The sequence below is a fragment of the Lutra lutra genome, chromosome 10 (genome assembly GCF_902655055.1).
Source record: "Lutra lutra chromosome 10, mLutLut1.2, whole genome shotgun sequence".
NCBI lineage: Eukaryota > Metazoa > Chordata > Mammalia > Carnivora > Mustelidae > Lutra > Lutra lutra.
In genome coordinates, this window is record NC_062287.1 from 33,139,437 (window position 1) to 33,165,520 (window position 26,084).

At 33.5% G+C, this 26,084-nt stretch overlaps 1 protein-coding gene across 1 annotated transcript in view; it reads right to left on the reverse strand.

Moving 5' to 3' along the window:
• CNTN5 (contactin 5) overlaps positions 1 to 25,622 on the reverse strand; it is a 1,378,753-nt gene extending 1,353,131 nt beyond the window's left edge. Inside the window, exons 1-2 of the mRNA XM_047692818.1 lie at positions 25,479 to 25,622; positions 25,219 to 25,330 (exon numbers count right to left, since the gene is read on the reverse strand). The gene's annotated coding sequence lies outside the window, so the exon portion shown is untranslated. The remainder of the gene's footprint in view (positions 1 to 25,218; positions 25,331 to 25,478) is intronic.
• Between the last annotated feature and the right edge of the window lie 462 nt (positions 25,623 to 26,084).

Here is a 26,084-nt window from a genome sequence, read left to right on the forward strand (position 1 = left end):
TACAGGTAGTGTCCATAATTTACCTTATATTCCAGGAGAGTTGAGAACAAAGAGAAAAATTATGTTGGGCTGCCAGAAAGGGAAAAAACAAACAAACAAACAAACAAAAAACTAATCACCAGTCCTACAGAATGGAAAGTTAAATTCAAAAGTAAAAACCTGTTGAAGTTCATATAAGGTATTATAATTTTTTTAAGATTTATTTATTTATTTTAGAGAGAGAGTGCGTGAGCAGTAGGGAGGGGCAGAGGGAGTGAGAGGGAGAGAAGTAGACTTTCCACTGATCACAGAGCCCATGTGAGGCTCCATCTCATGACCCTGAGATCATGACCTGAGCTGACATCAAGAGTCTGGTCAACCAACTGAGCCACTCAGGTGCCCCCAATAAGGTATTATTTGTTTATGTATAGGACAATGACCTGGTTGATACTTTTCATGTTTTTACAATTATGCTTTCTTTGACACGATACCTGAATTACTTCTGGCGTTGGGAGTGGGCCATCATAAAAGTCTTAAATATTAGTAGGACCGCTTCTACCACTGAGCAAGCCTACAGAGAGAGAAAGAGTGCAGCCAAGCTGCTGTTCCCAGCTGAGACCTGGACAGGAAGCCGTGATTCAGAGAGAGCAAATTTTAATAATTATTTCAATACGATGGTGGTGGCATCCAGCATCTACTGGCATCAGTTCTAAGTGTGGTTTCAGTGTCCAGTATCAGCATTAGCTGCACCCTAACCAGGCTCTTCCATTGGCATGTCCCTGTCTGTGTTTCCAGCTGTCTAGTTTCCACTGGATTCCTAGACTTTCCTTTAGCTGTTATTTTTTGAAACATGGTTCTTAGCTTTGTATTATTTCAGCATGCAACCTGAAAACCTTCTGCTTAAATTAAAACAATTACACACCTTTTATTTATCACCAATATGTTGACTGGTTAGATATTATAGGTGTGCAAATAATTTCTTCTAGTAGAAAATACATATTTACTGAGATGGTTGATTGTATGCTACATAGTTTACCACGGAAGAAGTCTAAGGCTTGAAATGAAGTATATTAAAAAAAACAAAACAAAACAAACAAACAAAAAAACCTGACAAGAAGAAGGGATATTGAAATTCTTACAAGGGAACATCAGATCAATGAAACAGCAGTCCACATCTATGTTACTGAAGCATGAAACAGGAAAATACTGCAATGAGAAAGTGTTTAAAGCCAGTAGGCCTATAAAACCTAATACAGAAACTGAAAAGGGAAAACCTGAGGGTAAAACACACAGCAGCCTTGAAATTGAAACTGAAGGAGACAACCCAAAGGCAACATTCACTGGAGCCTGGATGATCAGTCTGAAGGAATACAGAGAGCCTAAGGGCAAAAATGCCTTCAGCCCCAACAGTGAGTTTGAAAGAATCCCTTCAGGGTAAGACTCATTCTCATTCTAACAGTAAGTTCGTATGGACCCAGTTTAGGGGCAGCGTGCTTAATGCCCTGGAACTGAAAAAAGTAAGCACTTAACTAGGGGCACCTGCATTTTTTATAAAATGATAATGAGTCTGATTGATAAGAACTGGGACTTAGCAAGCATTTAAATGTGCATCTTTGAGCTTATGATAACATTAAACAAAGAAAGACAAAAAGAGGAAATGGGATTGGCAGGGAGTAAGTAGCATATATTGATAAAACCTGTACTGGGTATAACACTATGACCAAGAGCCAATATGCAGATTTCTTCAGTCAGTTGATAGTAATACTTACTGACTGATCTATTTTCATATTGTAAAAGATATTTAGGAAGTCAGCATGAATTACACTCTGATAATTGATCTCTTTCCCATTTAGAGGAATAACATAAAATTGGTATACATTAAAATTAGTTTCGTAGAACAGTAAAACTCCAATACTCTGCTCTTAAGCAATAAACATCTTGAATATGACACACTGACAAGTATGAGCTATATTAAAACAATTTTATTGACATTTAGAGTCATTTTAATCTCCCTGAAACGATCACCAGCCACACACCTTAATATGGTTAATAAGTAAGACTGTCTGCATTAGTGGTTCTCAAAATGTCCTCACAGATCAGCAATACTGGGATCACCAAGGAATTTGTGGATAATGTAAATTCAAGGCCTCAGCTCAGATGTTTTGAATTTTGGGAATGGGGCCCAGCTTATGCGTTTAATAAGCCTTCCAAGTGATTGTTATTTAAGGTTAAGTTTTTGAATTATGGGTCTACCTTATTATTAGCATGACTACTACTCCAGAAATTTTTAGATCAGAAAATGAACTCTCAAATAACTTTGTTTGTTTCAGGAACTTCCTAAGACATCTGAGCAATAAACTACACAATGACCCTTCATATGAGTTATATTTTCTTTTTTTTTTTTTTTAAGATTTTATTTATTTATTTGACAGAGAGATCACAAGTAGGCAGAGAGGCAGGCAGAGAGAGAGGAGGAAGCAGGCTCCCTGCCGAGCAGAGAGCCTGATGCGGGGCTCGATCCCAGGACTCTGAGATCATGACCTGAGCCGAAGGCAGCGGCTTAACCCACTGAGCCACCCAGGCGCACCATATGAGTTATATTTTCTAAGAAAAATAGATATTCAACCAGGTTGATCCAAATGACCATCTACTCTTAAGGCTTCCTTCAAAACAATTACAAATATGCCACCCCTTGAACTCTGCATTTCCAGGCCGTGAGGGTCTATCTCAGTGTTAGTTCTTACACCCTCCCCACTAAATTCCAAATTTTTGCAATTATTTTTTTCTGAATGCTGTAATTATACGAAAAAATTACATTTATAGTTTCCACTGGGGGATTTTGCATAAGAACAAAATTATTCAATTGAGAGGCACCTTAAAATGAAAGAAAACAAACTTCCAATACTTTTGTTTGATTGATTTTTATTATTGAAATAAAGAAATTTTCCCAAAAGCTGAAGATCCAAGATTGCTTCTTTAATATATTTCTTGGCCAATGCAAACAAAAACATGGGAAAAATAGACACTCTCACATAGATCCTCCCACCTCAAATTAAGCCTAATGGCTTTATTTTACTAGTCTTCTTCCATCATTCTATGCTCCTTACTACCTGGCTGCTCCTACTCCTTTTTCTGTCCTGTTCCCCTTTTCTTATGACCGACTAAAAATAAGTTCAATGCTATGTTATAGAAACTGCCTCCAAAAACCCTTATGGAAAAAATTCCCAAAGTCTAAACAAGACAAAGAGAAATTTAGATAATTACTTAGAATAACTTCAGGAACATATAGTCTGTGATTCTCACATCTATATCAATAGTTCATATGTTAGTGGAAACTGCAGATGTAAAAAAGGAAAAACTAAAATTGAAAAGTAGAACGAAAAGGTCTTGGGAATGACTTAAAGGACCACAGACTGCACATGAACCCAAAAGGGTTTAGAAAAAATATACTTGTTTGGCATAGTCTTTTAGCAGTAATCCTAAATTGTTTCCTATGAAAATAGATTGAATTTGACTTCAGGCTGTAAATAATTAGTTCACTAGAGAATTAAAAAATAGGATTGTTGACAAGTTTACACAGATAGGAGTAGATTTGAAGTACATGTGAATCTAGCTCTTTTCCTCACTTTTTGTGAATAACTGTAAGCCAAAATAGATGAAGTAGTAATACATAGCAAATTTGTTTTACGCATTGTCTCTTATAAATCATTTTGCTGAATGGCTGTATTGAAACATAAGGGGTTGTGGATGTGCAGAAAGGTACTCTCTCTCTAAAAGAAAAAAAAATAAAAGGGAATTTGTTAGCTTTTTAATTAAAACTTCGAACAAGTATCCATTTTACTCAACAGAGTCCATCCACTCAAACTAAATATGTTTTATGTTACACATGTGTATATATGTACATTTATTGTATGTACATATATAAATGTGTATATATATTTAATATGTAATATATACACAATACTATATTCCTATATGTGTAACCATACAAACCCAGTTTTGTCTGCCCCCTCAATATCATACATTTCTTTCGGCCATGCTAAACCACTCTTTGCAGTTTCACAATTGCCTTAGCAGGATTGCTTTTGCAAAACTCTGTACCTTTGTTTATGGCATTTTCTCTACTGAACTTTCTCCAATCTCCAACGGTCAAAATTCATTTCATTCTTTAAGACTGGGGCGCCTGGGTGGCTCGGTGGGTTAAAGCCTCTGCCTTCAGCTCAGGTCGTCATCCCAGGATCCTGGGATGGAGCCCCACATCCGGCTCTCTGCTCAGTGGGGAGCCTGCTTCCACCTCTCCCTCTGCCTGCCTCTCAGCCTACTTGTGATCTCTGTCAAATAAATAAATAAAATCTTTGAAAAAAAAAAAAAGACTTTATAAGACTTTTTTTTTTTTTTTTTTTTTTTTTTACAGAAGGACAGCGAGAGAGGTAACACAAGCAGGAGGAGTGGGAGAGGGAGAAGCAGGCTTCCTGCTGAACAGGGAGCCTGACTGAGGGCTTCATCCCAGGGCCCTGGGATCATGACCTAAGCGGAAGGCAGAAGGCTAAGGACTGAACCACCCAGGGCCCCCAAGACTACTTTCAAAAGCTCTTTTCCAATTAACACTCCTAGTCACAATAAATTGTTCTTTTACTATCCTGTGGGTAGTTTTATCATCTGTTCACTGTGTGTTTTGAATGGTACAGTTTTTTGAGTATCTGTATACACTCCAGCACCTCCCCGCAATTAATGACAGTAAATTTCAATAAATGAATGAATAAAGAGTAAATGGATTGACTGATAACTAATCATTTGTATAAAGTTTTCCTTCTTTCCTTCATTAGATGATAAGTAAGTGATTCTTTGAGCAAATATTTTACTTCCTTTGTAATGACTTCCTCACAATACACAGTGAAATGCTCTCAACACAGTGGGTAATCAATACCCGCTGTTGACTGTTGAAGTAAAATAAATTTACAGAAATAAACCAGGCTTGTTCTTAGTAATGCAACTCCCCTTGGTGATTTTTGGCATGCTAAATGAAATCACCACAGGAACGTTTATGAATGATATACTGAATATTCCAAACTAATGCCATACTTCCAGATATATCACCATTGACTGTAGCCATTATAGATACTGAAAATTAAGTAAGTCTCAAAAGGGAAAAAGTTCTGGATGGCTTTAATGATTCCACAATTTGTCTCTTTCTCTTTGGGACCAAGTACTCTGATGCCATTATGCTGAATTACATGAAATTGTACAATTAGAAATGCCTTTCTTCAAATACTTTATAAAAAGGAGGTTTTGCTAGTAGATCTGACTTATTAGTAAGAATAATATGATACAGGAGAAAAGTACACAGGTGTCCTAAAATGCTAATATGGTTAAAGTTAGGAAATCGTTATTTTGGTATGTTTTCAATGGCTGTTTTAACTTATCCTCCTATAATTGCTTTGGTCATGTTAAGTGATATTCTGAGCCTGAGGTATGACATAACTTGAATATTATGCAATATGAATATGCATGCATGATAATTATATACATGCAAACACATATGTGTTTACACATGCATGATACATGTGTGTTTATGTAATATTACCATACATGTGTAGGTTAATAATTGTTATACACTGAGATTCATTTAAGGGAGCAAACTATGATGTAAAAAGTGTTGAATGAATATATTACATTCAAAAAGCATTATTTAATGTAAAAATATATTTATTTTTAATTCCAAGATTATTTCTTGAGAAGGGAATGAAAATTTTTAAACTCTGAGATACCCTTCAAGTTTACAAATTGCTAAATATACGCAAAGCACTAAAATAGTAACCAGGCACCTAACACTTAAAAAAGTATTAGGTTACCATTAAGGAGCCTATTTTTCACTAAAAATAACATACCTATCTTAAGCCAAATATATAGATATGTATGTATGTATGTGTGTGTGTATATATAGATATGTGTGTGTGTGTATTGTACTACACTTGGATTTATTTTTTCCATTTAAAAATAAATCTTTATGTTTCCTATGTATGGCTCTCTAATTCTCGTTTTTTATTTGAAATATTAATTCTGATATAGGAGAACTCCTTATGAAAAATACCAATAGCTGAGTTATTCTAAATAGAAAATCTAACATTCTCCACCAAATTATTATACAAATGCTCATATATTTCAAATAATAAAAATATTATAAATTTATGTTCCACCTTTCTTCTGCACTTTCTTAAAAATAAAAACAAAATCCATAAATTGCTTTCGTTTGTGTTTCCAATTATATTCTCTAAAATGCATATGCTTTTCATGTTTTCATTTTCTACTTTTTTTCCTACTAAAGTGTCAGTCAGTACATCTAATTGGGGAAATTTGACTATTTTGTTTGCCAGTAATTCTCCATACTGAAGAATTATGGAAGTAATCACATTGTGAAAGAATGTGTTTCTACTAGCTCAACTGCAATGGTCCCCAGATTTTCAATTTACAAGTTTTAAATTAATGGCTGCTTACTCTGCTATACAACAAAAGGTACTTATCATAGAAACTAATTCATTGCATAATACTCTCACCATCAACTAGATTCACAACATCAGCCACTCTTTGGAAATAAAATAAGTAACAGAACAAGCGAGACTTTATTATTTCCTTTTGAAAATAGGAAACTGGAAATAGGATCAGAGTCATATAGGGTCGTGACAAAATGAAAATATAAAATCTTTGAGTTTCAATCTTTTTTTATCAGTGTTATTTAAATAATTGATGATATGGATATAGCGAGATATGTTTATATGGAATTATATATACTGGGACTTGAAAACTGTTATTAGTTTGTCTCTGTTCTTTCACTTTCTATTCTTTACTTGAGGTTTTGTGTGTGTGTGTGTGTGTGTGTGTGTGTGTGTGTGTGTATGTGTTTTAATGTGTTTCAAGTAAGTGTTCACCCTGCAATGATGAATAAATTTTGAATACACTTCTGGAGTAACTGGCCCATGAAGGAATCAGGGTGACCACAAACTGTAGTCAGGAAAGGAGAATAAGTCCATTTATGTCATATTTCAAAAGGTAGCAAGAGAATTTCTGTGAAAATCTGATATCTCATGCATTTACTTTTCTGTTTTACTTCTCTGTGTAGCTCAGGTAAATATGCAAATAAAGTTAAGTCAATTGTGCAAAGCCACCTTCAATTTACTAAGTAATTCAGGTCATTACAGATGAGGAAAATGAGGCAAAGAGAATATAACGTATTCAAGTGGAAGCACTGAATTTTGAACCCACGTGATTTGGCTGCAACATTACTATTGTTAACCAGTATCTTCCACTACATAGAGCCGTTGTGGTACATGTTATCACGTGTTTCTGAAATTTCTTCCAGAAAGGGGAGGGAGATAGATTAAAGCAGCAGCAGCAGAAGCAGCAGCAAAATTATAATTTACCATGCATTTACATAAAATTAGCAGTGTTTGCAAAAAAGGTATTATAGGCTTTCAGTTCAACTTTGTACAGTATAAGCATTCTAAGGAAGATGGTAGGATGAGGCACTTCTTGTGAATTTCAGCAGACTAGAAACCATCTTTGCCTACTGCCACAGTGGCACTACTGATTTCATTAAATTCCTTTTGAATTCCTTTTACAATGTTACAGAATTTTATGATGTATTAGAAACTGGCTTTGCCAGTTTATTAATTGGCATTAATAAGAATTAATAAGAAATTTAATAAGAAACTGGCTTTGCCAAACTGAAGGTGCAGAACAGTGTAGTCTTTTAAGAGTTGACAAACTGAAAATTTCATGGACATATTAGAACTTAGAAAGGAGACAACAAAACACAAAGTGTTAGCCATATGAATAATCAATTTGTATCTTTTTCTTTGAGAGAGAAAGCATGTGCATGCACACATGGGGAGGGGCAAAGGCAGAGGGAGAGATAGAATCTCAAGTAGGCTCCATGCCCAGCATGGAGCCCCATGCAGGGTTGATCCCACAACCCTCAGATCATGACATGAGCTGAAATCAAGAGTCGGACACTTATCCGACTAAGCTACCCAGGTGCCCTTCTATCTGCTTTTATCTGGTAACTTATGCCATAACTAATTAATATGAAAATATTTGAATAAAGATCTTGGGTAAGATTTTTATTTTGTAAACACTTAAAAGGAATGATTCCTGAAAATCTGGGGAAAAAAGTGAATCATTTTGATACTGATTTTGTTTAATATTGTTGGATATGCTTTTTGTTTTATTTGAAATAACTGGATATCCTAACAGTGTGACACCAGCACAGCTCATAATATGGCATTTGGATTAAGATACCCCTGTTCTGCCTTAGGTTATATAGTAGTATCTGAACTTTCTTAGAGCAGATCTTAAAGTCACTCCATTGATTTAGTGTCTTGGGTCACCTTCAATTTTATCTGTAAACTGACATCAGTAGTCTGATTTACTATCATTTAAGACTTTGTTTATGCACTGACTGTGAAACCTTCTGGGCAAAATGTAAGGAAAAGAGAGAGTTATCCCAAAATGCTTTAAATAAAGTGTCATGATATTATTTTAAGCTTTACAACTGTATATGTCTGTGAAACAGCTTGTTTTATTTCCAGTTATCGTTTGGAAAAATGAAATATGCTGGGTTTTTTTTTCCTATGAAACGGCATGAAAAATAATTAACTTTCAATACACATTTTACAAATATGTTAGATACATTTAACATAACTGCACAAATCATGTGCAAGTCCCATAAACTGTACTCTTTCACAAGTACAAATAAAGTTTTCCAAGTATTTAAAATTTAAATAATTGTATGAAAATATATCTCAAAGCTGCGATGTTTTGCAAAGAAGAAATAGAACATTGTTTAATTGTGTATAAGCTATGAAAATAGTCTGTGTCACAATTTGCATTGCTGCCTATTAAGAACTTTCTGATTATTAGGGTAAAATCTCACAAAGTCAAAAGCTGAACAACTGATCTATTGAGAAAAAGTTATTTTCATTGCTTAGATGGCTGAATTTCTTGATTAGCTTCTACTGGATTAATTGTTAGAAACTGATGTACCCATGATCAATATTAAAAAATATATATACCTTTGGAACTTTGGAGCTTTTAGAAAACTGTGAAATTACCGATTTTTCTTATACATAATTTTACAATTTATATATCACTATTGTAATCTAAATATCCTTATTCTGAAAGACACATACAAAACACACAAACCCCGGTTTTTGTTTGTTTTTTTGCCAAGACTAAAGGATAAAAATCAGTCTCATGTATTACCATTTCTTTATAGTGATAATTTTTTTACATCTTTGTTTTACTCATGTAGGAAGAACAAATTAGAGTAGAAGACTGGAATAGAAGAGGCTATGAAAAAAAGTAAGTCCTTAGTAAGTATTAGCTGTTATTATTGATATCAATTCCTTTCAGGTTTCAAGTACACTGAAAAAATTTTAAATTCACTCATATTTTTCTTGCCGTGGTTAATCATTTAAAAATACATAATGATTGAAAAATTTAGAGATATTAACACAATTCTCCTACATTGTCCCATTTATCATCAGAACATCAAGATAGCTCAGATAGTAATACTATAAACTATAGTATGTATACTATATATATAGTACCTCCCTTCTCTCTCCATATGGGTGGGACAGAGAGAGAGACAGAGAAAGAGGGAGAGAAAGGGAGAGAGAGAACAGACAGGCTACTCTGGGTGTCACTCTGAATCAATGTTAGAAATTCAGATCTTTAGTAGTTTGAACCTAAATTTTAATATTTTTCTGCCTTTGAATATTTTTTAAATATTTTTTGAATCTTTGAATATTTTTTTCTTGCCTTTCTTCATTTTTTTATGCCTTAGAGAAGTGGGAATAGAAACATAAATGTTAATAATATTTAATATTACATTTTACATTAAAGAATTAAATGCTAACTATATTTTAGCTACTTTCTAAAATAGCATTCTCCCTGTAGTCTATTTTCATTTATATTTAAATTTCTCAAGATCCATAGCTCCCTTTGGTGTCAAGCCCCACATCATTTAAGCTAGACTCTTTCCATTCTTCAACAGAGGTATCTCCTTGAAACCTGAATTATTTTTTCATTTACAGCAAATGACCATTCCTTAATTATAAAGCATTATACTTTTTTATTCTTCTTTTGCTAAATATATCACATCTGATGTTTGGATAGTATACTTTCTAATTATTCTAATATGATAGAGCTGGTACTCCATGAAATATAAGTTGTTGTTCTGAAAATTCAAGGCCTAGGAGGGCTCATTTCTTATTAACTTTTGTGTTCTCATTGAATAAACAAGAAATGAGAAAGAGAGTTTTAGATTTGAGAAAACTAATTTAAGTTAAAACAAAGTTACGTTTCTTTTTTTTTTTTTTCAAAGTTACATTTCTTTCTCTTCTTAGATTTGGTTCAGTTTTTCCCAAATTGCTCATTATTATTATTATCATATTATCTGGAAGGGCATTAATTACATTTTGCAGTTTTATTTTTTTTTAATTTATACTAAGTTCTCAAATTGTGACTAAAGAAATGTTAATATTAAATATTTCAGATTTGTGATAGCTCTTTTTTTTTACCATAAAAGGCAGCTCAATGCATATATAATATCTCTACATATGGATCAGCCAACCCATTTAAATAATGGATATTGTAGGGTGCTTAGGTGGCTCAGTTGGTTAAGTGTCTACCTTCGACTCAGGTCATGATTCCAGAGTCCTGGAACTGACCCCCGCCTTGGGCTCCTCTGCTCTGTGGGGAGTCTCCTTCTCCCTCTCCCTCTTTTTCTCTCTCTCAAATAAATAAAATCTTAGAAAAAAAAAAAAGAAGTGCAGTTAATCGCTAAACATAAAGCCTAAAATAATGACACCAAATATTTTATAATATCAGGATTATGCTAATTAATCAGGCTGGTACAATATTCATTTTTTATCTTATATAAGGTATATAATTATTTTCATGATAAACTTTTGCTATAGGAATGTTTTTCAAGTCTAATAATTTCTTATGCCTTCAGATTTTGAGAGTTTTCATAGTTCTTGGAATTAAAAAAAATATATATATATACACAAACACACACATATATACACAAAATAGTTTTGGTTCTAGTTATCAAATTATATCTTCTTATTTTCTCTCAAAATTTACATATATTTGTGTCCTACTTAATCACCTTTCAACTTTTTCTTCGGTAATTTTCCCTGAATTGTGCCTTGGTAATGGTAGCCCAATGTTTCCAAATTTCCATCCTTCAGCTACTGAGCAAATACCTGCTGGCTTATTTTTCTTATCAAATTGATTTTATACCTTTTGAAACTATGACATCAAATGCAGGCTGAATCCCTCACCACAGTGACATCTTAAAAAATGCATTGCCTCAAATTGCTGAACAAATTACAATGGGTACAGGAAATTTACTTGAGTTTTTTTCTTGATATTCTGAAATGCTACATATTTTTTAACATAGAAATCTCTGACTGGTTTTCATAGAAGTTTAAGGATGCCATGAAACATTCCTTTTAAATATTTGGTAGAGTACTGCTGATTTCTCCGGGCCCACTATTTCTTAGCACAAGGATCACAGAAGCTAATTTATCAATTGGTTTCTTTTCTGCTTTTGGATGCAGTGCTCTGCAGCAAGTGTACACATTAACTCATCCTTTCTCTTATTGGGTAACTGCTCACCATTCTGTAAAATCTCAGAGATGAGAAGATAACTTTACTTGTGCACCTTGGAATTTTTGTGATTCTAGTTAGTGTTTTTGTCTTTGACAGCTGCAAATTCTCTTTTTCCCTAATTTCAAAAAGAATTCTTGGTCTTCCATTTGATTTTTACTTTCAGTGTTTTCTACTGAGGCAGAAAGAATACGATGAACAGCAGCTTGGCTTTCCTGAGTTTATCTAGTCATGAAAAAAAAAATCAGAATGTGAAGCCTTTATGCAGTTCAATAGCATTTCTTATTGGTGACACAGACTTCTTGTTTGGAAGAAACTGGTCCAAAGAATGTTATTTTAGGATAAAGAAGAAAGAAGCACAAGGCATAAATACAGTTAAATATAGTTAATGAGCTGAAAAGCTTGTAAATGCCTTTAGCTTTTTGAGATTGAATGCTTTAGGATTTTCCTTCTTTTCTTTTATTCTCCTAAAATATATTTACTACTCTTTTTTATTGCCAATGTTTTAATGACCTTATGACATTGAGTTTATGAGCTCAATTATTAATCTGATTACCAAAATACACACCAGAATAGGAAAAAAAACATTATTTTTAAACTATTATTTTTAAGAGCATGGTAATTATACTTTATTTTATTTTTTTAAGTTTTTATTTAAATTCCAGTTAGTTAACATCAGTGTAATACTAGGTTTCAGGTGTACAATATAGTGACTTAACGCTTCCATACATTACCCAGTGCTGATCACAAGTGCACCCTTTAATCCCCATCACCCTTTACCCATTCCCCCACTCACCTCCCCTCTGATAACCATCAGTATGTTTTCTGTAGTTGAGAGTCTGTTTCTTGGTTTGCCTCTCTTTCTCTCTCTCTCTCTTTCTCTCTTTTGCCTTTGTTCATTTGTTTCTCAAATTCCACATTATGCTTTATTTTAAACTAGGTACCAAAAAAGTTATTTAAGAACGTTTTAAAAACTATATATTGAAAAGATACAAGAAAAAAAAGATACAAGATCAGCTTTTAGTTAATTATTTATTCTTTTGTTTAAGATTTTATTAATTGATGGAGAAAGAGAGAACACAAGCAGGGGGAAGAGAGTGGAAGAGGGAGAAGCAGGCTCCTCACTTAGCAGGGAGCCCACTGCAGGGCTTTATCCTGGGCCCTGGCAAACAACCTGAGCCAAAGGCAGACACTTGACTGAGCCACCCGGGAACCCCCAATTATTGATTTCTCTTTTTTAAAGGTTTATTTATTTGACAGAGAGAGAGATATCACAAGTAGGCAGGCAGAGAGAGGGAAGCAGGCTCCCCACTGAGCAGAGAGCCGGATGCGGGGCTTGATCCCAGGATCCTGGAATCATGACCTGAGCTGAAGGCAGAGCTTAACCCACTGAGCTACCCAGGCACCCCTAATTATTTATTCTTATACTAACTTTGGTATCTGGTTAGAAATCTATGACACTTTAGCTAGTTATTAATTTGTTCAATTGAAATGGAATTTTATATGATAACTAGAACTAAGATTAAAGTTTATAATTTATTTTAGTTATAGCTGGGTCATTTTACTTAGCGCTACTTGTGATTTGATTCAATGGTGAAATTCAAATATAGTGTATGGTATATCACCATTCATCATAAAATATTCCTTTTCATTATAAATCATCTTATAATTAAAAAATAATTTTAGGGGCACCTGGGTGGCTCAGTGGGTTAAAGCTTCTGCCTTCAGCTCAGGTCATGATCCCAAGGTCCTGGGATCGAGCCCCACATTGGGCTCCCTGCTCAGCAGGGAGCCTACTTCCTCCTCTCTCTCTCTCTCTCTCTCTCTGCCTGCCTCTCTGCCTACTTATGATCTCTGTCAAATAAATAATAAAATCTTTAAAAAAATAATTTTAAAAAGTCTAGAGATGTTATTATAGTGACAGATGCCCTGAGCCAGTGCTGGGTAAGATTTAGAAGGTTCATTTGAGTATGAGAAGTTTAATTTATACAGAATTTTTTCTTTCCTTGAAGCCTTTTCTGCTTTACCCAAATAGAGCTGTTTTCTCTTTTTCATACCCCCACTTGATCTGCTGCATGCAGTGGAGGGGAAAGAAAATGTTGTTATTTATATAAATATCTCTCACTTTTCACAATGTGCATTTTATTTCCTAGAAAACTGAACAATGACTCAACGCATTTTAATTGACTTCTTGTTGCTATTTGTTTCTAGATTTCAGTTAGAATGTCAAGGGAGTAAGAAAAAAATGAACCCAATGGAGTTAAGTTGGGGATAGGTAGTAACATAAGATTAAGAAATGTTTTATAAACATAAGAGACTATTCAAAATATGGAGAGATAGACATTCTAAAAACACTGTTGGTGGGAGTGCTAACGAGAACCAACTCTGTGGAGAGCAATTTGACAGTAAAACCAAAATTTTAAAAGCACATTCTCAATGACTTGGCAATTTTACTTCTAGGTCTACTTTTCCTTATATAAAAATACATATATAAGAATTTTTATTTCACATTTTACTTTACATATAAAAATTGATTGATAAAAAATTTTAAGATAATTATTTATCTTTACCATGAAATAGTCCACAGATTTCAAAAAACATTTTTTAAGAGATTTTATTTATTTATTTGACAGAGAGAGAGAAAGCACAAGAAAGGGGAGTGGCAGGTAGGGGGAGCGGCAGGCAGGGGGAGAGGGAAAAGCAGGCTCTCCTCAAAGCAAGGAGAAGGATGCGGGACTTTATCCTAGGGCCCTGGGACCATGACCTAAGCCCAAGGCAGACAATCAACTGAGCCACCCAGGCCCCTACAGTCTTCAAAAATTATATATATACCTTTTGAATTGTTATGTAGACACCCAAAATTATTTTAAGAAAAAAAGTAAAGATACAACATTTTCTGGAAGGATGCATGGACCAAAGCCTGTTGAAGATGGCTACTTCTGAAGGGTAGAAGTAGAAGAAACTTCAGGGCAGAGATTCAGCCCTCTTTATATTATTTTTATACTGTTCGTTGTCAATTCAATGTTAGGATAAAACAAAGAGATGATGACAACAGTATTCATTTGGTTAAGATTCTGACTTGTGCTAGCTGCTTTGTGGTTATCAGGCTGACAAAATCCCAACAGAGCAAATCATTGAAATCTCACCAAAAGTATCTCAGAATTATATTAAAAGTCAACCTTAGCACTCCATTCTTTATCAATGAATGGTTTGGGAAAAAAAGTTATAATTTTCTTTTGTTATTGGAAAGTAATTCCTCTAAAAAAAGTGCTTCTTTAGATTACTCCTTCAAACGATGTATTATTTACCTAGGAGAAAAGCTAGACAAGAAGATATATTTATTTGTTATTTGAGTTTTCCTTTTCTTCATGAGAAAACATGAGTTACCCTAATGTGTTTGAAATTAAAGGCTAAAGAAACTAATAGAGTAATTTCTTCATATAAAAAATAAATTGAACTCAGACCATTTACCTAAACATTAACTAAAGACAAACATTTAGCCAAATAAAGATTACATTTAGAAAAGGTAGCTAATTTGAAAATAAATCAAGACAGTTGTCTTAACTTTAAAACGTCTACTGAAGTTCTCATATGTAGGAAACATTTGATTATGCAGAATACCTAAAGAAGAGAAGTAATGAGAATGAGAACACTGTCATTTCTTTCTCCTAAATTAATATTTATGAAAGCAACTATATATTTTTGAATAAATGGCATTTCAATATGCAATCTGGCAAAATCAACTATGCATTTATATCTAAAGCCTTATCTTATAAGACAAATACATGCAGGAAAGATAAAAAGACACCTTTGCTTCAGGTGAAATAGCAACTCTGGTCATTTTATTTTTTTAAGTACTTCATGTAATGAATACTTATTTAACCACTTCCTCATAGAACAGTGTAAAATTCCTTTCTACCAGCTCCCTCTCCTGTCAGCTTTGTGGCTTTCTCCACCTTCCTTTCTTCCTCAATAACCAGTATAGTCTTATCACACTTTTTTTGAAAGAAATTATTTTTCTTGTGAGTTTTGTTTCTTCCAATTTTTTTTTACTGTATTAAATTTTCTGCAATCATAAAATAACTGATAAATATTTGAGGAAGATTTTGATTGTACATGTACAAAGCATCAATATATATATAAAGTTGCATATAATTCACCATATTAATCATAAAATGTGCTTACTTAATAACTTTATTGCCATACTAGACAAGCCAAAATATTATATCTAAACATTACTCATAGGAAAAAAATCTGTAAAATGTTTGCAAACTGAAATGAAATCTTTTTATGTTTCCTGTAAAACCTATTGACAATTTACAATTTAAAAGATTATAGTTTTTATTTGTTCTGATGAGTTTGTGTTAGATATAATATTTGCAGCATGAGCCACTTTCAAAAAATTATTTTTTAAGTAACAAAACATGCAATAAACATGAAAGAAGAAAATAATCCGAGGAACTTATTATTTTCAAATGAATATATCTATAGCATTTTGCAATCGCATGGTACTCAAAAAGAATAGCTGAACATCTCTTCTCCTACGCAAATATAATCGGTGCTCTAAATAATTCTGTACAAGGACATTAGAGACTTCCTTTGTCAGACAAAGCAAAACACAATATAATAAAAGTCCCAAAACAGGAGATCTCTTTAAATATGTGTAAGTAAAATAAGACCATGAGAAGATAAGAAACATTTCATTATCATTAAATTTACAAGCTTGTGCTAATAAAATAAGTGATTTTCCTTATATTCAGAAAACTGGACTGATTGTACTTATGTGTATTTATACAAGATTCTAATGACTTTTGTCCCTTTGTGTATTTCTTGAACCTAAGCACTAAAAAAAAATGGAAGCAAACATACCTAAATATATGAAGGAAATGATTTTGACTCCTAAATCCACACAGTTTCATTTCCTTCTTACAAAAAAACCCCCTGTAAAATAGTAATTAATATCATTATTTTACAAAGAAAGAAGCGGAAGCTTGGAAAGGTTCTTGGGTTGCTCTGGGAAACACTGGGAAGCTGTTGAATCAGAATGAAATCTGAGTAGTAGTAACAAGTCCAGGCTCTTTCCAAGGCCTCCCCAGATGCTGTGAATGGGATCTCTTGTCTCATCATCTCTGTTTGGTGGAATCTATCCTAGACTTAGCTGTCAATACCAACAATTCTGTTTCTTTCCATTTTATTCCCTTATCAAAATCTCACAACACACAAGATCATTGAATTACTGTGGATTAACCCCACATCACAGAGACATCCTTTATGTTTATTGATTTTAACTCTCTTGCTTAAGAGATTAATAAACTGAGGAATTGACTTTCCCAAGTCACAGTTAGGGGCAAAACTGGGGCTGAACCTCATTTTAAATGCTATCTAATCTTGAAATGAACTAATTATATCTTGGTTTTGATAGATCCCAATTCTTAATGTGTCTCTCAGAATCCTTTACATCTCATTTGATATATTTTAACTTCTCTCTTTGCATTAGAAAGATTTTTCTTTTTTTAAAAGATTTTATTTAATTTGACAGACAGAGATCGCTAGTAGGTAGAGAGGCAGATGGAGGGGAGGGAAGCAGGCTCCCCGCTGAGCAGAGAGCCCCATGTGGGGCTCAATCCCAGGACCCTGGGATCATGACCTGAGCTGAAGGCAGAGTCTTTAACCCACTGAGCCACCCAGGTGCCCCTAGAAAGTTTTTTCTTTACCTCAATTTATTTTCCTGCTTCCTTCTATACATCTATCTCACTTCTGCTTCTCTTCTCACCAACTGAAAAGGGTCTTTGCCAATTCATAATTGAAACTTCCTTCAAGTCTTAGTACTTCTCATTTTGTCTAGGGGAATCAGTTTAATCCATCTCTAAAATGACTATTTTTGTTCCTCCAATGTCTTCAGAATGTTTGACCAATATCAATAATTATGGCTACTAGTACATTTTCTTAAGTTTCTTATCAAGTTGTTTTAGGACTGACAATTTTCCACCTCTTCGTTGTCTGAGATGAAATCTCTCACTTCCTTTGGATTGCCAGAAATAAGTGGCACTGTATACACTAATTTTTGTAAGGAATGCTCTTCTAAGTAAATTACTTTAATAAAAAAGAAGATACACAAAATAATTTTTCAATGCCCACAATCTATACATTTCAGTGTTGCTTTTCACAATCAGGACAGCATTGTGCCTCATATAAAAATAGAATATTTTGGTAGACAGATAACTTATATCTTACAATACATATTGGAGTGAAAACAAATTTTCTTCCCAAACTTATGTTGTTGTAGTTTCTAACACTGCCATTTTTGTCATTGAAAAGTGTGTTGTTTTTCTTATATATTAATATTATCAAAACTGTATGACATTATCTTAATTTTGCATGTAAAGAAAGGTTAAGGAACTCCTCCAAGATTAAACAGCTAACAAGTTGTGGAACCATGACTGAGCCCTACAATTCAAATACCAAATCGCCTAATGAATACTGTTCCTCCTATATTAGATATTTTGTTATAATGATCAAAATAGTGTTTAAAAACATGTTTTCTACTGCTCTGGTGCTACTAATATTACTATTACTATCAGAAGGGGCTGTGTAAGTAAAGCTGCATTAGCTTTGCAGTTAATCCAACCCCATAAGATAAGCTTTACAGCACCATTAATATTCTATACTTAATAACTGAAAGAAATAAAGCTAATTGATAATCACATATAAGAAAGGTATCTTTTCAAAGCATTGAAGCAAACCACCTTCATTTTACCTCAGATTCAACTGTATCATCAGAGATGAGATCTTTCTAAGATACTAAAGTTAGCACTATAATGAGATGTAGAAAAACACAGCATTCATTTAAAGTGGTTAGGTGAGTCTTGGAATCAAAGTTACTTCAAAATAACTTAGGCAGTAGGAAGTAAATGCAGCAATTAAAGAACCAAGGCTAGCATGAAATACTCCAAGCTGGAAAGACTCAGTAGGAGAAAACTAACAGCAGTCTCCAAAAGAACATTTTGAACATTTGCATCTTAGCTTTATATAACTTTATCACTGCACATTTCACATTGAATTACATTCACCCTATGTGCTTATTTCCTCCTCCAGCTCATAAACTATTTATCTCCCTTTATATTCTTACTTAACTACAACTGCACACACTAGACCATTTGAGTGCATGAAGTAATGCAGACATGGCTTTAAACGTGAAGAAATGACTTTTTATTAATGCAACTTTTTGAGGTATATACTAACAAGACCACCTTAAAAAAAGGAAAACAAACAAATACAGTCAAAACTTTTTAAAACACAGTTAATAAGGTAAATATTCATAAAATCAATTCTGGATCAATTAATTTAAATCTTAAGTAACCGATCTTTCTTACTAAGGTTATTATTTTATGAAAATACTGGAGAAGACAAAGTAAGGTGAAGGTAAGTAAATATCAAAAGTAAAAATTTAAAGAATATTAAGGACCACTTATTTATTGGACTTAGAGAATATATTTTACATTTTCTACTAGTTATTTGCAAATTCTGGATATATGCATAGGGTAAAAAAAATCAGATTAGACATTAATCGTTTTAGCCATAGTCTTTTATGGCATCTTTACTATACTTGTCACCATTAAATATTCAGTATTTGAAGGAAATGAGAGTCTTAAAATATAAAGTCAGCCCATATTGGACACACACACAAATTCTCATGTCATATGTAACAATGAAAGGTTTGAGAGATAATGATGTATCAGAAACCCAGCAATGTATAACTGCCTTTCCACTTGAATTGCACTATGCTCATTTCATAGTCTATGTTCAGTTCTACCAGATAGTTTTTTTAGCTCATGGTCTATATATCTCAATATTGCTTTCCACAGTTAGGACAGCATTGTGCTTCATACAAAAATAGAATATATTTGTAGACAGACAATTTAAAGCTTATGTCTTATAATACATGTTGGAGTGGAAACTAATTTTCTTCCCAGACTTAATTCTTTAAATAATTATATCACATTATTAAAATTAAACAATAGATGAACTTTGGTTCAGATATAATGATAGACTAAATACTATTACAGATTCAAGTTTGTTCTGTATTAACTTCCTTTAGTATTATAACAGTAAAACTAGAGATTTTATACAAGTTGATATTTGAATTCTAAAACTCATAAGAATACTTCCAATTTCTAGAGATTCATGTCCTGTTTCTCATTTTAATAAATTCTCCCAAATCATTACTATCTTAAGGAAGCCCACAATTTAAATTTTAACATATTTGCCAATACACAGGAACTTTTACTCACTCTGACTTCTCACTTTCTATTTCATTTTAGTGTCCCATTAAACATGTAATACTGAAAAAACAAAAACAAACAACCCCCCCAAAACTGCCAATCGAGGAGAAGAAAGTATTAACCACCACCACCAACAATATGGACAGTCCTTTATAGGTATGTAGTGGAAAAATAATTATATTTCTTTTCTTACTTGAGTTCCTGGATTTCTTAACTGAAACTGTCGAAAATCTCCTATTTAACTGTTGAGTGCACACTATGTTCATCGTGAAAAAGTTTATATCCAGCAATTACGTTGTCTGGATATTCCATTCTTGGTTAAGAGAATATGGGTATAGCAGTTTCCTATGAGTTAACATATTTCAATTTTAAATTTTCTAATTCTAAAAGACAATGTTTTATAGGTCACCAATAGCAACAAGGAAATTATACATATGGTGTCCTAATCCTGATTTGATAGATATAAAAATAATAAGACTTATAAACTATTAAAAAGCTCTGACTCAGAAATTTAAAAGAAGAGTTATAGTTCTAATTCTATTTTTTGCATTAAAAATAATGTTGAACAGGTCATTTCACATCTTTATATCTCTGTTTATTACTCTTTATGATAATATGTGAAAATACAAACTCTGTATGGCTCCTTCCAACACTAAATCATATTATTCTGTCACTTTTTCCTAGGTGTCCTTATAATTTATACTCATGAGATCTGTGGTTATTTTTAATGAGATGGTTATTTTAGGATTAGAAACTAATTCACTAGCTCACATATTGCTATTAGAATGCCAGTATTGAATGACAAAGAGTATTAAATTGAATTATGAAGTTTAAAGTTTTAATTCAATTACAAATGATATGGCTTATGAAGTTCCTATCACAAAATATACTCAAAATTAGAAAAAAACTAATGATCACTAACAAATTGTTTTATTAATTTTTGAATACAAGAGATGAGATTATTCTATATCTTTTGGTAAAGAATATGAAGAGGAAAGCTTCAACATAACACAAGAAGGTGAAACACAAAATCTAACAAGATTCAATATAAGAGATTTTTTAATAATTTCAGAAATATTTGAGGGCCCTTAATTTTTAGGTGCACAGGCAACAATTTCATATTAATGATCATGAAATACAAATTACATAAAAATTTATTTCTAGAAAACAAGAAGTCTTTTTTAAATTCCTACTGTCACTCACCTGTGTCTTCCAATTAGTATTCATCTTAATCACCAAGGATTTAATCTAATTTTGTCATTTCTGAGACTATAAAATACAATAGTATCTCAGCAAAGATAACATAATTGAAAAGTGAATACTTATATAAAGTTGAAATGGGAGACTCTAAGAGAACTAAAATTATATTTGTGTTTGGTTTATATTATATTTGGCTTAGCTTCAGAAATTTTTTTATTACTTATAAATAAGAAATTAAATATATAAGGAAATAAAGATGAAATTTTATATACTTACAAGTAAACTTTTCACCCAATAAATACACATTTTCTACTAGTTTTCTTATAAATACAAACTCCTAAAACTAGTGAAACCTTTCTGAAAATGCATAAAAAATGAATTCTGGAACACTGAAAAGAAATAAAATAAAATGAAAAAAATATGTTTATTGCTCCAAACACATTAAAACTATAATTATCCTGTGATAGTATCTCTCTTAGTAAGAACCCCTTAGTTTTTAGGTTCATAATGAATGTTTCTGGCAATATTATGATAGGAAGAGAATTTTAATACACCCTTCATCACCTAAGTGATCAACATAATTTCTCTTCCTAAGCTCCCTATGCTATAGTTACTACAGGATCACAATGGGAGATGAAATCATCTTTTGAGCATTTAACAGCTATAAAAATGATAAGCAGCAGATTCCTACCCCAGCCCCATAAAATGTTTATGTATATAATTATACTTTCCCTGTTGATGGTCACAAAAGAGAGTTTTTGATCACTCATAAATAAAAAAACTCAAAAAAACTCATTTCCCTCCTTGCCCAGATATACAATTAATAATTTTGGATCAAGTTTAGACTAGTTACTTTAACCCTTAAGCATATCCATATTTTAGAGTCCAAACTATAAAGGTATACCTGCAGGAAAGCTCATAAAACTACATTAATACTTTATTTCCTATCAGGATCTAACATTATACATTTGAATATCAAAAAAAATTACAAAAGGAGAAATTAATTGGGCATAGGTAGGGAGATGGGACATAGTTCATCATAGTTTTTAATCCTAAATATTATATTAAGGAGTTCTATATACTTAATTACTTTTTAAAATGTATCATTCTCTAATGCAGAATTATTGATTACAAATGCTCAGAAAATAGACCTCTGCAAAGATTCTACTGCTTTGAGCTTCCAACCAGCCTCTTTCCTGCTATAAAGTGCTAAGAAGTTCATATGACACATAAGCACAGACTTATAACACTGATCAAAGAAGTATCTTGCCAGAAATACACACCTCTTTTATTTTATGTTTGTATCTTCAGTAATAAAAAAGGGATAAATAAATCTGGGATCTTGAAGTCAGAGTTTTAAGACACCAAATTATATAAATACATGACTTGTTGAAATTAAGATAAATTGCCAATCTCTTAGTAAAATCTTAAGAAAACATGTATTTTAAAAAAACAGACAATTCACAGACTCTATAGTTAATCAAAATATGTGTGGTAGGATGGATTCAGCAAAGCACATTTTAAACATCTTGGCCTCATAAAATCCTAAATTAATTTTTGATTAACGGGGATCACTAAGTGCTGCTATAAAACTTGTTTTAGTCAATGGAACTTAAACGTCAGATCATCTTTATATTATTATAGCCATCTAGACAAATTTCTTTTTCTTTTCTTTTCTTTTTTTTTTAATTCACAAAAATATACCTTTTGTTTTCTCTAGAAGTAAGACAAACTCCAAAATGACTTGGCCAGCATAGCATCCCTTACTTTCTTCATCTGGAGAGCCCTCTACCCTTTACTGACACCCTCTGGTCCTTATCACTAAATCAGTTTTGAGAGTAAACCACACTCTAACCTCTAACCTAAAGGAGGTAAAGGTTTTCTAAACTTTTAAATAAAAAATACATTAAAGGAGTAGATATTAGTCATTTTAATAAACATTTTAATGAACAGTTTTACTTAATCAGGCCCATAAAATTGAAGTAAACGTGTACAAACAACTAATTTTTAAATCATTTTGTTAAATAAACAGCCTATGTGTGTGCTCACATTTGATTTTAGTTAATCTTGCTAACCTAATAAAGATTTCAAACCACCTCATATATAAAGGATTGCTTTGGTTAGGGAAACAATGAGGTATTTCAGCGATCCATTTAAAAAATTCCACAACTGTACTTTCCTAGATCTATTTACAAATGTACTATGGTGTAATATGTGCCTCAGAATTTAAAGACAAGGTCTGACATTTAGTTAATCTATCAGGGTAAATACTCTTTTTTCTAACTTTGAGAATTCTAACTTTCCTTCAATTGTGTATGAAATCAAAGAAAAAATTAAAATAGCAGTTTTTCTCAGTTCTTAGTTTTCAGAAGTGTTAAACTTTAGAACAATTTAAAGTCTCCACTAACCCCAGCAAAAAAAAAAAAAAAAACAAAAAAAAACCCCTTATATTTTAATAAACATTTCACTGATTTTCAAATATTTGTGTATTTCAAATATGCTTTAATATCATCTCACCACATTCCACTTATTTTTTTCCAAATTCTGTTTCATTTTTTTATGTCATACTTCCTTTATTTCACTTTTTTGAAATTTGTGTTTTGTTTCCCTCGCTAGACTCAGTTGGTCTTTGTATGTAATATCTTTATTTTTTAACCATTTGCTTTGTCACTTATTCTTACATAGTCAAACTGTTTTGGAGGTTTTGTTTGTTTGTTTGTTTGTTTTTTTCCCCAGTTGAGTCATAGGAAACAAACCCTGTCAAGTTTGAGACTCAATATACTGGTCCACATAGAACTTATTATAATTTGAGTATGAAGTAGGAAAAATGCAAAGAAATATTCATAAGTTGCTTAAAATTGATTATAGGCCCTTGGGGGACAAAAAAATAATGACCTAGCCATTACTAATTCTTTTATATTTAGGGTCACAACATTAATCATGATGAATTCCTTCAAGCTTGCTATGACAGTCACAAGTATTTCTGTAGCTCTGCTACAGTTCAATAATAATCAATTATACCTTCATTAATTTTTAAATTTGACCTACTATTTATTTATCTACATTTTTTAGTGCTAGTGTCCTAATACTTCTTTCATCCTTATTTCCACAGTTAAAATTAAGAATCAAGGTGGAAGTGTGCTATCTCTAAATTATTCTATCTTTTCAATTAGAAAAAAAAATACAGATGGATTGAATATGGCATTTCACATACCACAGTTTGAAAGTTTTTGCTTCCAAATCTCATTTAAATTACCACAATGTATTGTATTTTTTATGCTAAAGAGGTTATAAGAGTTTAAAATAAAATAATTCAAAAATATTTAGTGGGTTCTTGTTTTTCCAAAATAAAGTTAAACAATTAAAAAATTTTGAGATTGTCAGAGTAATTCTCAGCTTACTGTACACCATATTCATATTTATGCAAATTAATATTCTCTTCCACTTTTCAACAAACACCTCAATAAGGATGTCTGAACATATTTGTATATTCTTTAAAAAAAATCTATCACATTCCTACACAACATTGAGAAAACACCACAGCATAACCCAAGATACTATTTTTCTTTGGTCTCTGGAACTTTATAGAAGTCCACTTATAGAGCATCCCTCCTGAATTTTAACAAGTTATTGCACTGCCAGATGCCCAGTTATTGGGCTCTCTTCTCACAAATATATTGCTCAATAAAAAAAGACAAACATTCAGTGTCTGTGAACCACATTCCATTCTCTGAGCGTTTGGTCTCTTGAAGAAAAATTCTTACCCTCACCTGGCATTTATTTCCTTGCCATTTACTTGTAGGAATTGTTTACTCTTATTTTGGATGGCATTATGAGATGAACAAATAGGTTATAGTTACTCTTGCTTTAACTTTTCCCGCATAAAATTCCAGCAGAGGGGGAAAAAAAAATACATGTTAAAAAAAAAAAAAAAAAGCTTTACGTTACAGTTTTTAAATTCTGGCAACATGGCAAGAAAAAGATGGCTTTGCAGAAGCGAGTGTGTCAAAAATTGTAAGTGCCTGGGAGATGAAGTGCACAATCACAGACAGCAGTCACTGGCAAAGCAGTGCCAGCCACTTACCAATGAGATGCCAGACTCCCCTGTCCTTCTTCTGTGACTCTCAATTCCTGTCTCCCATCCTCCTGCCCGTCAGCACAGTTCAGATAGAGCAGTTCCTTGAGTCCTACCCAGCCTGTGGCGGAAGAGAATTGCGGAGTTTTTAATCATTCAGAGGGAATCCTCCGGCTTGCCCTGCTTCTCCCTGAAGAGGGGACCCAGGTAACTCATCCTTTCCGCCCCGAGCTTTAATGGCACTTTGGCTGCCGCCTCCTCGCAGTTACGCGCCCCCACTCCGTAGTTGGTTATATTGGGAAGTAGGTGCGGCGCCTCCCCAGGCTGGTGCGTTTGGGGCTCGAGTGTTTTCCTCCAATGCGTCCGCGCGCCCCGCGCCCCGCGCCTCTGACTGGCTGTGTCCTTCCTGGAGCGGTCCCTCGCCCCTCCCCGCCCGCCCGCGCTGTCGCTGTCGCTGTCGCCCGCGCCCTGCGCCTCACTGCCTCTCGCTGAAAAGGTTCATTTAGCATGTCCCCGGGCTGAAAGGTCTGTTTGCCTCCAGAAGGGTTTTCTATGTTCCTCTCCTCGTCTCACCAGTCAACCGGTATTTCCCTTCTTGCCCCAGTGCGGAGGCTTCCCCTCCCCCCTGCTTTTCCGCTGGGCGACCTTTCGGGATTGAGCACTCGTAGGCTACAGAGCAGACGTGTTGGCGGGGGACGGCGGGGGAGGGAGAGCTCAGACTGGAGTCCTTCCCCGGCTCGCCCGCGGCCGCGGGTCTTCCTCCGGATTCCGACCCCCGCGCTCGGAGCCCAGGCAGCCGGGCGGCTGGTGCGTTCCCGGAGCTTGGCTGGCAGTGGACTTCTCACTTTGGAGAATCTCCCTACGTCCTGGCTGGG